Source organism: Ornithorhynchus anatinus, chromosome 2 (genome assembly GCF_004115215.2).
Source record: "Ornithorhynchus anatinus isolate Pmale09 chromosome 2, mOrnAna1.pri.v4, whole genome shotgun sequence".
Taxonomy (NCBI): Eukaryota; Metazoa; Chordata; class Mammalia; order Monotremata; family Ornithorhynchidae; genus Ornithorhynchus; species Ornithorhynchus anatinus.
The window spans coordinates 167255212-167273579 of record NC_041729.1 but is presented as its reverse complement, the minus strand read 5'-3'; positions in this window follow the sequence as shown (position 1 = coordinate 167273579).

The window sequence follows — 18368 nt, the reverse complement described above, 5'->3', positions numbered from 1 at the left end:
TAAGCCCGTCCGGCGATCGGAGGGACTTCAGAAAAGATAATGAGATGGGCTTTCACGGGGTCTTATTGCTGACACGTAATCATAAAAATAATAATGGCATTTGTTTAACAGCATATAGTAGTGGAGGTAGGCCCTGGGAGTCAGAAGGTCACTGTATTTTTTAAACATTCCGGGACCCTGCCGGAAGCAGTGTGATCTACTGGGAAGTCGGAAGGTCGTGGGTTTCAACCCCGGCTCCGTCACTTAATAATAATTATGGTATTTAAGCGCTTACTATGTGCAGAGCACTGTTCTAAGCGCTGGCGTAGGTACAGGATAATCAGGTTGACCCACGTGGGGCTCACGTTTTTTAATCCCCATTTTTGCAGATGAGGTAACTGAGGCACAGAGAAGTGAAGTGACCTGCCCAAGGTCACACAGCAGACAAGTGGCGGAGGCGGGATTAGAACGCACAACCTCTGACTCCCCAGCCCAGGCTCTTTCCACTAAGCCACGCTGCTTCAGGGCAAGTCTCTTCACTTCTCTGTGCCTCACTGACCTCATCTGTAAAATGGGGATGAAGACTGTGAGCCCCATGTGGGACAATCTGATCACACTGTATCCCCCCCAGCGCTTAGAACAGTGCTTGGCACATAGTAAGTGCTTAACAAATGCCATCATTATCATTATCATGTCTGCTGTATGACCTTGGACATGTCACTTCATTTCTCTATGCCTCAGTTTCCTCAGCTGTAAAATGGAGATTAAGACTGTGAGCCCCATGTGGGACAGGGACTCTAACCAACCTGATTACCTTGTATCTACTCCAGCCCTTAGAACAGTGCTGGGCACAGAGTAAGTGCACAATAATAATATTAATTATTATTATGGCATTTGTTAAGCCCTTACTCTGTGCCAGGCACTGTACTAAGCAATGGAATGGATACAAGCAAAGCAAACCCAGTCCCCGTCCCAGGTGGGGCTCACAGTCTCAATCCCCGTTTTACACATGAGCAACAGGCACGAAGTTGAGTGACTTTTCCAAGGTCACACACAGGAGACAAGCGGTGGAGCAGGATTAGAACCCGGGTCCTTCTGACTCTGAAGCCCGGGCTCCATTCACTAGGCCACGGCTGTTTCTTAAGGTTCCACTTCTAGGTCTGACAAAGGTCTTCCTCTCTGCTGGGCCCGTTGGTGGGCAGGGACGGTCTCTGTCTGTTGCCAGATTGTCCATTCCAAGCGCTTAGTCCAGTGCTCTGCACATCGTAAGCGCTCGATAAATACGATTGAATGAATGAATGAATGAATGCTGGGCATCAGTGGTCATTCATTCAATAGTATCTCATTAAATAGTATTTATTGAGCGCTTACGATGTGCACAGCACTGTACTAAGTATGAATTAGATTTAATCTATCAGCCCTGACCCCCAGCCCAGGTCCTCCTCTGGCCTGGAGTTCCCTCTCCCTCCTTATTTGACAGCCGACCACTCTCCCACCTTCAAAGGCCTCCAAAAATCGCATCTGGCCTTCGATTCATTCATCGTTCATTCAGTTGTATTTATTATTAATAATAATGATAATGTCGGTATTTGTTAAGCGCTTACTAGGTGCCGAGCACTGTTCTAAGCGCTGGGGGAGACACAGGGGAATCGGGTTGTCCCACGTGGGGCTCACACACTTTTAATCCCCATTGTACAGATGAGGGAACTGAGGCACAGAGAAGTGAAGTGACTCGCCCACAGTCACACAGCTGCCAAGTGGCAGAGCCGGGAGCCGAACTCATGACCTCTGACTCCGAAGCCCAGGCTCTGTCCACTGAGCACTTACTGTGTGCCGAGCACTGTTCTAAGCATTCGGGATTGTACAAGAGAACAGTAAGCAGACACATTCCCTGCCCACAACGAGCTTACGTTATAGACGTACCAGCTTCTCCGACTATGCCCTCTTTGCCCTCCTCTCCCTTCTCCGAGAAGCAGCGTGGCTCAGTGGCAAGAGCCACGGCTTGGGATTCAGAAGTCATGGGTTCTAATCCCGGCCCCGCCGCTCGTCAGCCGTGTGACCTTGGACAAGTCACTTCGCTTCTCTGTGCCTCAGGTCCCTCATCTGGAAAACGGGGGCGAAGGCCGTGAGCCCCCCGTGGGACAACCTCCTCACCTTGTATCCCCCCGGCGCTTAGAACAGTGCTTGGCACACGGTAAGCGCTTAACAAATACCAACATTATTATTATTATCTCTGCATCAACTCAGCACTTCGGTCTCTAACAATAATAATAATAATGGTATTTATTAAGCGCTTGCTATATACTGGGCGTTTTATTCATTCATTCATTCAATAGTATTCATTGAGCGCTTACTATGTGCAGAGCACTGGACTAAGCGCTTGGAATGGACAAATCGGTACGAAGTGCTGAAGTGGATACAAGCAACTCAGGTTGGGCCCCGTCCTGTCCCACGTGGGGCTCGCAGTCTCCATCCCCATTTCACAGATAACGTAACTAAAGCCCAGAGAGGTGAAGTGATATGCCCAAGGTCACATAGCAGACAAGTGGTGGAGCCAGGATTAGAACCCGTGCCCTTCTGACTCCCAGGCGCGGGCTCCACCCACGAGGCCACGCTGCTTCCATAGCCCTTGAGCACTTGATCTTTCACCCCACCTGCATAGATGTATGTACATGGATAGATACATGTACAAACAGGCATACGTATGCGGCTTTCTTTGTACGTTCCAAGCGCTTAGTACAGTGCTCTACACAGAGTAAGCGCTCAATAAATACCATTGAATGAATTGAATGAAAAGTGTATGGACTTGTGTATACATATATATATATATATATATATGCATACACAGATCTTATACATCTATAATGTATTTTAATGTCAGTGAGTCGTATTTATTGAGCGCTCACTGGGTGCAGAACACTCTACTAAGCACTTGGAAGAGTACAGTATATCAATATGAAAGACACGTTCCTTGCCCACAACAACCAGGGATTTTTAACATTTGCCTTCCCTTCTGATCTCCAAGCTCCTCGTAGAAGGGGACCGTGTCTGCTTTCCTTATTGAATTATCCTCCCCCAAGCCCTTAATACAGTTCTTAATATAGTTAGGGAAGCAGCGTGGCTCAGTGGAAAGAGCCCGGGCTTCGGAGTCAGAGGTCACGGGTTCGACTCCCGGCTCGGCCACTCGTCAGCTGTGTGACTGCGGGCGAATCGCTTCACTTCTCTGTGCCTCAGTGACCTCATCTGTAAAATGGGGATTAACGGTGAGCCTCACGTGGGACCACCTGATGACCCTGTATCTACCCCAGAGCTTAGAACAGTGCTCTGCACATAGTAAGCGCTTAACCAATACCGACATTATTATTCTCTGCACAAGGTAAGCGCTCAGTAAATAGCTTTCGATTGATTTACTGATGGGTCGACTGATTCAAATATGGTCAAAGCCACTACCGGGGGAGGTGTCCCGTTCGAAGAGATTGCATCGCCGCCGGGATGTCCGAGGAGAGATTCTTTCGAGCTCTCGCACAGTACGTCAGGATGGAGTCCAACATCTGGGCTGTTCAGAAGAGGAGGAAAAATCACATCCTTCCAATTCCCCCCACAGCCAGAGGCCTTCCCATCTCCTAGAGGCCGCTGGCCAGCCTGGCCCCAGGATTGCTTGATTGTTTCACTCGTTTATTCGTATTTATTGAGCGCTTATAGAGCACTGTACTAAACACTTGGGAGAGTACAATTCAACAGTGAACAGACACATTCGCTGCCCCCAGTGATAAATAAATGACAGATAAGGACGTAAGCGGTGTGGGGCTGGGAGGGGGGAAGGGCAAAGGGAGCGAGTCGGGGAGACGCAGAAGGGAGGGGGAGAAGAGGAAAGGGGGGCGCAGTCAGGGAAGGCCTCTCGGAGGAGGTGGGTCGTTGAAAAGGCTTTGAAGTTGGGAGGGGTCATTGTCGGTGGGATTTGAGGATGGAGGGCATATTGCCATGGTTCTCGTCCGTCCGTCTCCCCCGATGAGACCGTGAGCCCGTCAAAGGGCAGGGACCGTCCCTATCTGTTACCGATTTGTCCATTCCAAGCGCTTAGTCCAGTGCTCTGCACATAGTAAGCGCTCAATAAATACTATTGAATGAATGAATGACAGAGGAAGAGCGTGGGCCAGGGGTCAGCGGCAAGACTACGATCTGCCTCACCTTGGTCCCTAAATGGTGGCCATCTTGAGTTAGGCCCTGAATGGAGGCCATCTTTGGGAGGTCCTGAAAGAGTGGCCATCTTGGCGTACTCCCAGAATGGTAGCCATATAATGGTATTTGTTAAGCGCTTACTATGTGCAAAGCACTGCTCTAAGCGCTGGGGGGGATACAAGGTGATCAGGTTGTCCCACGTGGGGCTCACAGTCTTAATCCCCATTTTCCAGATGAGGGAACTGAGGCACAGAGAAGCGAAGTGACTTGCCCAAAATCACACAGCTGACAGGTGGCGGAGTCAGGATTAGAACCCATGACCTTTGACTCTCAAGCCCGGGCTCCTTCCACTGAGCCACGCTACTACAAGGTCAAAGGTCATCACGTTGTCCCACAGGAGGCTTGCGGTCTTCATCCCCATTTTTCCAGAGGAGGTCACTGAGGCACAGAGAAGGGAAGTGACTTGCCCAAAGTCACACCTCTGACGAGCGGCGGAGTCGGGATATTTGGGGGGGTCGTGGAATGGTAGCCAACTTGGGGTGGTCCCAGTATGGCAGCCATCTTTGGGAGTTCCTAGGCCAGTGGCCATCTCTGGGAGGCCTGGATTCACTAATTCATTCATTCGTTCAATCGTATTTATTTACGACTGGGTGTATAGCACTGTGCTAAGCGCTTGGGAGAGTACAGTACTCTCCCAAGTTGGGGAAGCAGCGTGGCTCCGTGGAAAGAGCCTGGGCTTCGGAGTCAGAGGTCATGGGTTCGACTCCCGGCTCTGCCCCTTGTCAGCTGTGTGACTGTGGGCAAGTCACTTCACTTCTCTGCGCCTCAGTTACCTCATCGGTAAAATGGGGATTAACTGTGAGCCTCACGTGGGACAACCTGATGAGCCCGTATCTACCCCAGCGTTTAGAACAGCGTTCTGCACAGAGTAAGCGCTTAACAAATACCAACATCATTATTATTATTATTACAGTACAACAATAAACAGACACATTCCCCGACCGCAACAAGCTTACAATTTAGAAGGGGAGACAGACATTAATTAATATCGATAAATAGATGAATGACCGCTATGGAAGGTAGCCATTTTGCGGTGGTCCCAGAATAGCAGCCATCTTTGGGTGTTCCCGGGCCGACGGCCATCATTGGATAGTCTTGGAATGGTGGCCATCTTGGGGTGGTCCCAGACCGACGGCCACCACGGGGAGGCCCTGGCAAGTCGGCCATCTTTAGGAAGTCCTGGAGTGGTGGCTATCTTTGGATGACCCTGAAACAGAGGGCATCTTGTAAGCTACCCAGCATCTCTCACGCTCTCTCTCCCCTGGCCGCCATTTCCCTGCCGCGGCCAGAGTACGCTGAGCGTGCAGGGGGGTGGGGACCTAAGCGCTTAAGGTCGGTCAATCAATCGACCATCATATTTATTGAGTTCTCACTGTGTGTAGAGTACTGTACTGAGCACCCAAACCGCCGAAGGACGCGGTGACCACGACCCAGGACCGACGCGGGGCCGGAGCGCAACGAGGGAGGAGGCGGGCAGGGGCGCAGCACGGGGCGAAGTGGCCGCGAAGGGGTTTGGCTGTGCCCGGGTCCCGCCGACGGACACGGTGAGCGCGGCCGAGGGCCGACGAGGGCCCGGAGCCCGTTGCCCCGGATGACGGCCGCCTCGCTCATCGCCGCGGTCTTCCCCACCCATGTGCGCCGCAGATTTTTCCCGATTCCCTCCGAGCCCGTCCACCTGACGCCCCAATCCCTTCTTCCCTCAGACCCCTTCCCCGCCCACGGCCCGGCCACAGCGAGGCCCAGAACCCAGGCCTCCACTTTGCCGCAGCCCGGTCCTCTCCCCCCGGGCAACGAAGCAGAACAGGAACCCAGTTATATCCTCCGGATGGCTTCGGGCGACATCTGTGCGAAAGCCAGTCTTCCCATTCCTTTGCTGACCTCCCCAGAAGGGAGGGAACAAAGAGGGACTCCACACCCCGGGGGCAAGGCTGGCGCCATCCGCTTCGTCGTTCTCCTGCCAAGATTCCCCAGCGAGGGGAGAGGGGCTGAGATCTCGGCCCAATCTCCGGACCATCCGATGCCAGGAAACGGGGCCGGCCGGGTGAAAAACAGATAAAGCCGGAGCACGTTTTGTCTCAAACCTGAGGACGGAGGGAATCCAATAACGCAAGACCCAAATCTTCCCTTTCCCGGCCTGGATCCCTGAGCTTTAACCCTCTCGGTCCTGCTTCCCGTGCTCTGCCTCGGTGGGAGCAACTGTCAAGCCCAGAGGAAAGAGCTCCCAAGTACGGGGTTCAGATCCCTGCTCCGCCACTTGATGATGACGATGGTATTTGTTAAGCGCTTACTATGTGCCGTCCACCTGGGGTGGATACGCGTAAATCGAGGTGGACCCAGTCCCTGACCCACATAGAGCTCCCAATCTCAATCCCCATTTTGCAAATGTGGTGTCTCAGGTCCAGAGAAGTGAAGCGACTTGCCCAGAGTCACACAGCGGATGAGTGGCGGAGTCAGGATTAGAACCCAGGTCCTTCTGACTCTCAGGCCTATGTTCTCTCCACTAGGCCACGCTACTTCCTGAAGGCCATGAGCCTCGTGTGGGACAGGGACTGTGTCCGACCTGATTATCTTGTGTCTACCCCAGCGCATATTGCAGAGCTTGGCACAGAGTAAACGTTTAGCAAATATTATTCTTATTATTATTACTGTTCTTATTAGTTCTATTTAGAATGGCAACTGAACACGCTATTTGCTGGTCTATTTTATCCTGGAGGGAGGTGCTGGATAATTTCACTGCATTGGATAGAAGGGCAAGAAGTCATTCAACTTAATTAGCGTGCCCATGAAACAGATACGTAAGTAAGGCTGGAATTTTAAAATGCCAAGTTTGAATTATTAAATGCTCTCCATCTCCCATCTTTAAGTGCCAGGAAGACAAAAATTAAATAGAGTTTTCCAGGAATGAATAAAAAATGGTTTCCGATTTACTAGCCCCTTCCCAACCCCCACCCTAAACCAGTCGAACGCTCAGCCTTTTCCGAGGTAGATTTTCAGAGCCGTATTACTTGGTGTTGATAAGAAATCACCTCTGCCTCATCCTGCCTCTGCTTGAGAGAATATTAAGGTTAAGAGGTTTCCCTACCGCTTTGGCAAGCTGGTCTGTGCTTGGTTGCCACGCGGACAGAGCCCAGGGCCTGGGAGTCGGAAGGTCACGGGTTCCTCTTCTGGCTCTGTCACTCGTTTGCTGTGTGGCCTTGGGCAAGTCGCTTTACTTCTCTGGGCCTCGGTGACCTCATCCGTAAAATGGGGAGTGAGACTGTGAGCCCCACGTGGAACAGGGACTGCGTCCAACTTGATTTGATGGCATTTGTTAAGCGCTTCCTTTGCGCCAGGCATTGTTCTAAGCGCTGGGGGAGCTACAAGGTAAGCAGGTTGTCCCACACTGGGCTCACAGTCTTCATCCCCATTCTACAGATGAGGGAACTGAGGCCCGGAGAAGTGAAGTGACTTGCCCAAAGTCACACAGCTGACAACTGGCGGAGCCGGGATTAGAACCCATGACCTCTGACTCCCAAGCCCGTGCTCTTTCCACTGAGCCACGCTGCTGTTTCCACCCCAGTACACTGCCTGGCCCATAGTAAGCACTTAACAAAAACCTCAGTTATTATCAATATTATTATCATTATACTGCAATGTCATGCGCCTGATATATTACAGGGAGAAACATCTAGACCGTAAACCCTCTAGACCATAAGCACATTGAAAGCAGGAAACGTGTCTGTTTCTACTGTTACACTATTTATACTGTTATACGTATTATACTTTACTCTCCCAAGCATTTAGGACAATGCTCTGCCCACAGTAAGCGCTCAATAAATGCGACTGAATGAATGAATGGATGAAATATCCTTGGAATTAATTGTGCGTTCACAAGATGGCCGCTGTGATTAGCCACAAAGAAGCCACCCTGAAAGATGTCAAAACGCCTGGATGGAAAATACAGCCTCCCCGCCCCAAAAATCTCCCTCCAAAGGCTGACGAAAGCAGAGCTTGGGGGGTGGCGAGGCACGGGGGTCTCTTCTGCGGTGTCACTGCGCAGGGCCAGGACCATCCCCCTCCTAAGGTGGGAGATGAGGGAGATATATTCCACGCGCGCGATGCATTCGTCTGGAGGGCTTTGTGCTTGGAAACGTAATAAGAGGAAAGTCCTGCCTGGAACATCTGGAGCCGAGTGAATTATTGCCTTAATTAAAACAAATAAGAGTTCCCTGTATATTTTGTAGATTTCCCAACTTTAAGCATGACTCTTCCTAATGGTGAAGATCTGTCGGAACAGAGAGATCTATTAGGCCAGAGAACCGTCTTTCACGGGAGTTGCCGAAAGCCTCTCGTCTTAAATATTTATCCCCAGAGGAGGCAGAAAATTTAGACGGTGTTCTGGGGGATAGCTTGTCGGGCCCGGTCCGGAGAGGTGAAGAGGTAATAGTAACAGTAGGTGGTGGAGGAGGGGGGAGGTTGGTGAGGAAAAGAGGAGGACAAGGAGAAAGAGGAGAAGGGGGATGAGGAGGAAGAGAAGTATGAAAAGGAAGAGAAGTAGGAGATGGCAGAGGGTGAGGAGGAAGACAAGTAGGAAAAGGAGGAGAAGCAGGAGATGGCAGAGGATGAAGAGGAAGCGGACAACGAGGAGGAAGAGGACAAAGAGGAAGAGGAGAAGGAAGAGAGGGAGGAGCAGGAGGGGCAAGAGGAAGAGGAGCAGAAGGAAAAGGAGGAGGAAGAGGAAAAGGAAGAGGAGGAGGAAAAAGGGGGAGGAGGAGGAAGACCAAATAGAAGAGGAGGAGAAAGACAAAAAGGAAGAGAAGAAGGAGGACAAGCAGGGGGGTAGGAAGAAGAAGAGGGGAAGGAGAGGGAGGAGGAGGAAGAAGAGCAGGAAGAGGATGAAGGAAAAAGAAGAGGGGAAGGAGAGGAAGGAGGAGGAAGAGAAAAGTAGGAGGAGGAAGAGAAAAGAAAGGGGAAGAGAAAGAAGACAAAAAGAGGAGGAGGAGAAAGAAAGAAAAAAGAGGAGGAGAAAGACAAAAAGGAGGAGGAAGAGAAAAGAAGAAAGGGGAAGAGAAAGAAGACCAAAAGAGGAGGAGGAGAAAGAAAAAAGAGGAGGAGGAGAAAGACAAAAAGGAGGAGGAGGAGAAAGACAAAAAGGAGAAGGAGGAGAAACGGGGAGGAGGAAAGAAGAAAAGGAGGGAAAGGAAAGGAAGCATGAGGAGGAGGAGAAGAAGGAGGAGGAGGAACATAAGGAGAGGAAGCAGTAGAGTAACAGGAGGAGGAGAGAGAGAAGGAAGAGGAGGAGAAGGAAAGGAAGGAGGAGGAGGAGAAGGGGAAGGAGGGAGAGTATGAGGAGGAGGAGCGATAGCAGCCAGGGAATGCACTGTACTAAGCATCTGGGAGAGGACACAGAAAGCCAAACACACCTTACCTGCCCACAAGGAGCTTCAATCAGTGAAGGAGACAAACTAAAAATATTTATTGTCCCCCTCCTTCCCTCTCCCCTTGCCCCAAATTGACCTGGCTACCTACTCTGTTGAGAAAATTGAAAGTATCAGGCCTGATCTCTCTAAAATCTTCCCTGTTCCTCAAACAGCCCTTCCCTTCTCCTGCCCCTTCTTCAACATTTCCAGCCTTCCCAGCAGTAACTCCAGAAGAGATCTCCTGCCCTCTCTCAAAATCCACCCCCTCCACCTGCGCCTCTGACTCCATTTGTTTATTCAATCAATCATATTTATTGAGCGCTTACTGTGTGCCAGGCACTGTAGTAAGCACTTGGGAGAGGACAATACATGAATAAACCGTCACATTCCCTGCCCGTTATTAATGATGTATATATATCTGTGATTCCATTTATCTCGATGGTACTGATGCCATCAGTATACTGTATGTACAAAATAAATAGGGTAATGAAAATATATACAGTATATTAAAATATAAATATACTGTATATATTTTCATTACCCTATTTATTTTGTTAATGAAATGTACATCGTCTTGATTCTAATTAGTTGCCATTGTTTTTACGAGATGTTCTTCCCCTTGACTCTATTGCCATCGTCCTTGTCTGTCCGTCTCCCCCGATTAGACCGTAAGCCCGTCAAAAGGCAGGGACTGTCTCTATCTGTTGCCGACATGTTCATTCCAAGCGCTTAGTACAGTGCTCTGCACATAGTAAGCGCTCAATAAATACTATTGGATGAATGAATGAATGATGCCTGACTACTTGTTTTGTTTTGTGGTCTGTCTCCCCCTTTTAGACTGTGAGCCCGACGTTGGGCAGGGATGGACTCCATCTGTTGCCGAATTATACATTCCAAGCTCTTAGTACAGTGCTCTGCACACAGTAAGCGCTCAATAAATACAATTGAATGAATGAATGAACAAGCTTACAGTCTAGAGACCCCATCCTTTTGCACCTTGTCAAAACACTGGCCCCCTCCCTTCTTCCTTCCGTCACCGCCATCTTCAACCGTTCACTCTCTAACGGCTTCTTCCCCACTGCTTTCATGCACGCTGGAGTCTCTCCCCACGGCTTCCTCCAGCTATCTCCCCTTCTCCCTCCTCCCATTCCTCTCCAAATTCCTTGAGGGAGTTGTCTACACGGATGTTGCAAGTTCCTCTCCTCCAGTTCTCTCCTTGCCGCCCTCAATCTGGCTCTTGACGCCACAGAAACTCCTCTCGCCTACATCCTCCCTCTGGCCTGAAATGGCCCCCCATTTTCTGATCTGACAGAAAATTACTCTCCCCCGACTTCAAAGCCTTATGAAAGGCCCATCTTCTCCACGAGGCCTTCCCTGATTGCGCCCTCCTTTCCTCTTCTCCCACTCCCTTCTGCGTCGCCCCGACTCGCTCTCTTTATTCATCCCTCCTCCCAGACTCACGCCATTTATGTCCGTGTCTGTCATTTATTCGTTAATATTTATTAATGTCTGTCTTGACCTCTAGACTTAAAGCTCATTGTGGGTAGGGAACATAGTTGTATTGTTGTGTTGTACTCTCCCAAGCTCAAAGTACAGTGTTCTGCACACAGTAAGCTCTCAATAAATATGATTGATTGACTCATAAAGTAATTGGAATGAATAACTGACTGGGTTATTGATGCCACATATCTCTCAATCAGTCATTTGTATTAATTCAGTGCCTGCAGAGCACGGTCCAGATGAATAAATGCAGCAAAATTACTAATTAGGCAATTTATTTATCGGTGCAGAGCACTGTATCGAGTTATTCAGAGATGACAATAGAGTTGGTAAACATAATCTCTAAACTCAAGGACCTTTCTGTGCACAGAACATTCACCAGATGGTGATGATGATGACGGAGATATTAAAAAACACTCACTATGGGTCAGGCACTGTTCTAAACGCTGGGGTTGATTGATACAAGCTATTCAAATTGGACACAGTTCTTGTCCCACGTGGTCACAGTCTTTACACATTAGGTCACTGGGGCCCAGAAAAGTGAAGTGACTTGGCCAAGGTCACACAGCAGACTCGTGGCGGAGCCGGTACCAGAACCCAGGTCTTTTGGACTCCCGGCCCGTGCTCTATCCCTAGGCCGTGCTCTGTTGGAGAATAGAGTTGGCATGCACAATTCCTACCCTCAAGGAGTTTACAGTCTATCAACGGAGACAGAAACAAAAATACAGGAAGGGAAATGAATATGAATTAGAGATAGAGAAAGCAACCAAGCCTAAAGGGAACAGCATGGTCTAGTGGAAAGATCCCAGGCCTGGGAGTCAGAGGACCTGAATTCTAATCCCCATTCTGCCCCTTTTCTATGTGTGACCTTGGGCAAGTCACTTCATTTCTCAATGTCTCCGTTACTTCCTCTGTAAAATGAGCATTAATCCTGTAAGACTCATATGAGATGGGACTGTGGCCAACCTGATTAGGCTGTGTCTACCCCAGAACTTAAAACAGTACTTGACACCTAGTAAGCATTTACCATCTAGCATGATTAGCTTGTTTCATAATAATAACGATAATAATTATGGTACTTGTATGTACTAGGTGCCAACCACTGTTCTAAGCACTGGGATAGATACAGGGTAATCAGGTTGTCCCACGTGGAGCTCATGGTTTTAATCTCCATTTTACAGATGAGATCACTGAGGCACAGAGAAGTGAAGTGACTTGCCCAAAGCTGACAAGCGGCGGAGCCGGGATTAGAACCCACGACCTCTGACTCCCAAACCTGGCTCTTTTGATTAAGCCACGCTTCTTCTCTATGTAAGTACCGTGTAAGTACTAAGTACCTAGTAAGTGCTTAACAAATACCAAAATAAATAAATACATATATGCATACATCAAGATTTATACATAAAGGCAGTGAGGGTTGGTGGTCAGTAAGGGGGAGGACTTCAGGTGTTTTCAAGGTGACAGTTTCAAGCACACAGAGTGATGCACTTGGGAGGGAAATAGACCAGGAAGAGGAGGGATTAGGCTTGTCTTGTGTTATGCCATCAAGTGGTCTCCGACCCGTAGCGATGCCGTGGACACATCTCTCCCAGAACGCTTCGCTCTCCATCTGCAATCGTTCCGGTAGAGGATCCACAGAGTTTTCTTGGGAAAAATCCAGAAGTGGTGTACCATCGTTGCCTTCCACGCAGTAAACTCGAGTCTCCACCCTTGATTCTCTCCCGGGCCGCTGCTGCCCAGGACGGGGGAGTTTTGACTTGCAGCAGTTGGCCTTCCACTCACTAGCCACTGGCCAAGCTAGGAATGGAATGGACAGGCCTCTGCTTCACTCTCCCTCCCACAGACGAGACTGGTAGAGGACTGGAAACTCTCCTGAGAGGAGGTAATAGCCAGTGAAGGCTTTATAGGGGAAATGTGATTTTAGATGGGCTTTGAAGATGGGGAGAACAATGGTTTGTTGAATGCAAAGGGGAGAGATTTTGAGGCCGGAGGAAGGAGGTGGAAGACACATCACCCTGATCATCTCCAGACGCTCCTTCCTTCTGCCCCTCTTCGACTCTCCCATCTTTCCCGGCAGTATCTCTAGAGGAGACCTCCTGCCTTTTCTCAAAATCCACTCCCTCCCCCCGCGCTCCTGACCTCATTCCTTCACAACTACACAAAACACTTGTCCCCTACCCTCTTCACTCCTTAACGGTCATCTCAATCTCAATGGCTTCCTCCCCACTGCTTTCAAACACGTCTCCCTTGCTCTAAAAAACCCTCCCTTGTCCCCATGGCTCCCTCCAGCTATCGCCCCATCTCCCTCCTACTTCTCCTCTCCAAGCTCCTTGAGAGAGTGATCTACATCTGCTGTCACTTCCTCTCCCTCAGTTCTCTCCTGGCTCCCCTCCAATCTGGCTTCAGACCCCTTCACTCCATAGAAAGTGCCTTCTCAGAGATCACCATTGATGTCCTACTTGCCAAATCCATCAGCCATTAATAATAACAATAATAATAATAACTGTGGTATTTTTAAGTGCTTACTATGTGCCAGGCACCGTTTAAAGCACTGGGGTAGATACGTGATAATCCAGGTAGACATAGTCCCTGTCCCAAATCGGGCTCCCCATTTTACATTTGATGGAACTGAGGCACAGAGAAGTGAAATGGCTTGTCCAGGGTCACACAGCAGACAAGTGGCAGAGCCAGGATTAGAACCCACGTCCTTCTGACACCCAGGCCCAGGCTCCCTCCTCAACGTCACGTTTGCTTCATCCTAATCCGCCTCAACCACTCAGCTGCCTTTGATACTGCGGCCCAACCCCTTCTCCTGGAAATGTTATCCAACCTCAGCCTCCCTGCCACTCTCCTCTCCAGGTTCTCCTCTTAGCTCTCTTCCCGCTCATTCTCGGTCTCTTTCACGGGCTCCTCCTCGGCCTCTCACCCCCTCACTGTGGGGGTCCCTCAAGGTTCAGTTCTGGGTTCCCTTCTCTCCTCCATCTATACCCACTCTCTTGAAGAACTCATTTGCAGCGTGGCTCAGTGGAAAGAGCACGGGCTTTGGAGTCAGAGGTCATGGGTTCGAACCCCGGCTCGGCCACTTGTCAGCTGTGCGACTGTGGGCGAGTCACTTAACTTCTCGGTGCCTCGGTGACCTCATCTGTAAAATGGGGATTAAGACTGTGAGCCCCACGTGGGACAACCTGATTCCCCTCTGTCTACCCCAGCGCTTAGAACAGGGCTCGGCCCATAGTAAGCGCTTAACAGATACCAACATTATTATTATTATTATTATTTGCTCCCAATTTCAACTCTCAAGTCTATGCGGCTGATTCCCAAATCTCCGTCTCCAGCCCTGATCTCTCTCCTTCTCTGCAGTCTCACATTTACTCCTCCCTTCGGGACATCTCTACTGGCATGTCCCACCGAAACCTCAAATTTAATATGTCTAAAACAGGGCTCCTTATTTTCTCAACCGAACCCTGTCCTCCCCCGACTTTCATGTCATCGCAGAAAGCACCACCATCCTTCCCGTCTCACGAGCCCTTAACTTTGGCATTATCCTCGACTCATCTCTGTCATTCAACCCACATATTCAATCTGTCACTAAATCCTGTCTGTTCAATCTTTGCAACATCACTAAAATCCTCCCTATCCTCTCCATCCACACCGCTATCGTGCTAATCCAAGCACTCATCCTCTCCCGTCTCGATGACTGCATCAGCCTCCTCGTTGACCTCCCTGACTCCTGTCTCTCCCCACTCCAGTCCATAATTCACTCTGCTGCCCGGATCATTTTTCTACAGAAAAGTTATTTGTTAAGCACTTACTAACTGCCAGGCACTATTCTAAGCGCTGGGATAGATTTGAGCTAATCGGGGTGGACGCAGTCGCTGTCCCACAGGGGGCTCACAGACTTAATCCCCATTTAACAGATGGGGGGGCTGAGGCAAAGAGGAAGTGAAGTGACTTGTCCAAGGTCACACAGCAGCTACAAGTGGCAGAACCAGGATGACAACCCAGGTCCTTCTGACTCCCAGTCAGTTAATCCTATTTATTGAGCGCTTACTGCGTGCGGAGCACGGTACTGAGCGCTTGGGAGAATACAGTATAATGATAGGACAGATTCATTCCTTGTCCACACTGAGTTTACAGTCTGGAGGGGGAGGCAGACATTAAAATAAATGAATTATAGATATGGACATAAGTGCTACGGGGCTGGGAGGAGGGGGATGAATAAAGGGAGCAAGTCAGGGCGATGCGGAAGGGAAAGGGAGGAGAGGAAAGGGGGAGCTGAGTCAGGGAAGGCCTCTTGGAGGAGAAGGGCCTTCAATAAGGCTTTGAAAGTGGGGAGAGTCACTGTCTGTGGGATATGAAGAGGGAGGGCGTTCCAGGCCAGAGGCAGGACGTGGGCCAGGGGTGGGCAGCGAGATAGACGAGATCAAGGTAGAGAGAGCAGGATAGCGTTAGAGGAGCGGAGCGTGCCAACTGGATTGTGGTAGGCTGATTGTGAGGTGCTATAGGAGGGGGCAAGGGGACGGAGTGCTTTCAAGCCAATGGTGAGGAGTTTCTGATTGATATAGAGCTAAATGGAGGATCGTGAGGAGTGGGGACACAGGGACTGAATGTTTTAGAAGAAAAATTCACTCATTCATTCATTCACGAGAAGCAGCGTGGCTCAGTGGAAACAGCCCGGGCTTGGGAGTCACAGGTCACGGGTTCGAATCCCGGCTCTGCCACTTGTCAGCCGTGTGACTGTGGGCGAGTCGCTTCACTTCTCTGGGCCTCAATGACCTCATCTGTCAAATGGGGATTAAGACTGTGAGCCTCACGTGGGACGACCTGATGACCCTGTATCTACCCCAGCGCTTAGAACAGTGCTCTGCCCATAGTAAGCGCTTAACAAATGCCAACGTTATTCAGTCGTATTTATTGAGCGCTTACTGTCTGCAGAGCACTGTACTGAGAAAGCTCTTGGAAAGTCCAATTCTGCAACAGAGACAATCCCTGCCCAACAACGGGCTTCACAGTCTAGAAGGGGGAGACAGACAACAAAACAGCAAAGAACGGACAGGAGTAGGGAGAGACAGAAGGCTGGGAGGTCAGCGAGGAGGCTGTTACGCTAATCAAGGCGGGCTAGGAGAAATGACTGGATTAATGTGGAGAGGAAAGTGTGGATTTTATCGGTCGTGAAGGTGGAACAGGCAGGATCTCGTGATAGATCAAATATGTGGGTCGAATGAGAGAGAGGAGTCCAGGATAACGCCGAGGTTACGGGCCTGTGAGAAAGAAAGGGTGGTGGTACCTTCTACCGTGATGGAAGAGTAAGAGGGAGGACGGGGTTGGAGTGGGAAGATAAAAAGTTCTGTTTTAGACATGTCAAGCTTCAGGTGATGGGAGGACATCCGAGCAGAAATGTCTTGAAGGCAGGAGGAAATGTGAGACTGCAGAGAGGTAGAGAGCTCAGGGCTGGAGAGAGAGATTTGGGCCCAGGTCCAGCCCGGGACCATCCTCTTCCCACTAGGCCACGCCGTTTCTCCTAGCGCTCGATCAATAGGATTGATCGGTTGACTGATCGATTGTTGAAGGCCCATCTCCTCCAAATGGCCTTCCCCGACCAAGGCCTCACTTCCTCTTCTCCCATTCCCTTCCGTGTTAACTTTGCACTTGGAATCGCAACCTTCATTCACCCCTCCCTCAGCTCCACAGCACTTAGATATAGATCCGTAATTTATTTATTTCTCTCCATTCATTCACCCATTGTCGTATTTATTGAGCGCTTACTGTGTGCGAGGCACTGACCTAAGCGCTCGGAAAGTACAGTTCGGCAACGGACGGAGGCGATCCCTAGCCAACAACGGGCTCAGAGGTCCGTCTCCCCTTCTAGACTCAAGTTTGGTGTGGGCAGGAAACGTTTCTACCAACACGTGGCACTCTCTCAAGCACTTACTAAAGTGCTCTGCAAAAAAAAAAATCACGTTAATAATGTTGGTATTTGTTAAGCGCTTACTATGCGCAGAGCACCGTTCTAAGCGCTGGGGTAGACACAGGGTAATAAGTGCTCAATAAATACAATGAATTGATTGCTTGAACCCCTTCTATAGCAAACAGGAGCACCTTACCATTGATTTTACAGCACTCAGTCAGCTGAGGTAAGCTCTTACCTTACCTCACTGATCTTCTACTACAGCCCAGCCTACTCGCTACACTCCACTAACCCAAAGTTACTCACGGTGCCTCAGTCCCGTCCATCTCACCGCTGACCCTTGGCTTACACCCTCCATCTGACCTGGAAATCCCTCCCCCTTCGTATCTGTCACCAGTATCTCCCCCAGCGCTTAGAACAGTGCTCTGCACGAAGTAAGCGCTTAACAAATACCAACATTTATTTTATCATTCCCGTCTTTAAAGCCCGTCTAAAATCCTCAGCCATCCAAGACGCCTTCTTTGACTAGGCCATTCCCCCATTTCCCCATTAGAGAAGCAGTGGAGCTCAGTGGGAAGAGCCCGAGCCTGGGAGTCAGAGGTCATGGGTTCTAATCCCGACTCTGCCACTTGTCAGCTGTGTGACTGTGGGCGAGTCGCTTCACTTCTCTGGGCCTCAGTGACCTCATCTGTCAAATGGGGATTAAGACTGGGAGCCTCACGTGGGACGACCTGATGACCCTGTATCTCCCCCAGTGCTTAGAACAGTGCTCTGCACATAGTAAGCGCTTAACAAACACCAACATTATTATTTATTTTTCTTCTCCCTTCTGCATCCCCTATACCCTTGGATCTCCTTAAGAACTTAATATCCACCACACCTCTTACCGGCAAGCAGCGTGGCTCAGTGGCAAGAGCCCAGGCCTGGGAGTCAGAGGACGTGGGTTCTAATCCCCGCTCCGCCACTTGTCTGCTGTGTGATCTTGAGCAAGCCACTTCACTTCTCTGGGCCTCAGTGCCCTCATCTGTAAAATGGGAATTAGGACTGTGAGCCCCACGTGGGACAACACGATGACCTTGTATCTACCCCAGTGCTTAGAACAGTGCTGGGCACATAGTGACTGCTTATTAAATGCCATAATTACTAGAGAAGCAGCGTGGCTTAGTGGAAAGAGCCCGGCCTGGGGAGTCAGAGGTCGTGGGTTCTAATCCCGACCCTGCCACTTGTCAACTTTGTAACTTGGGACAAGTCACTTCATTTCTCTGGGCCTCAGTTCCCTCATCTGTAAAAAGAGGATTAAGACCATGAGCCCATGTGGGACAACCTGATTACCTTATAACGAA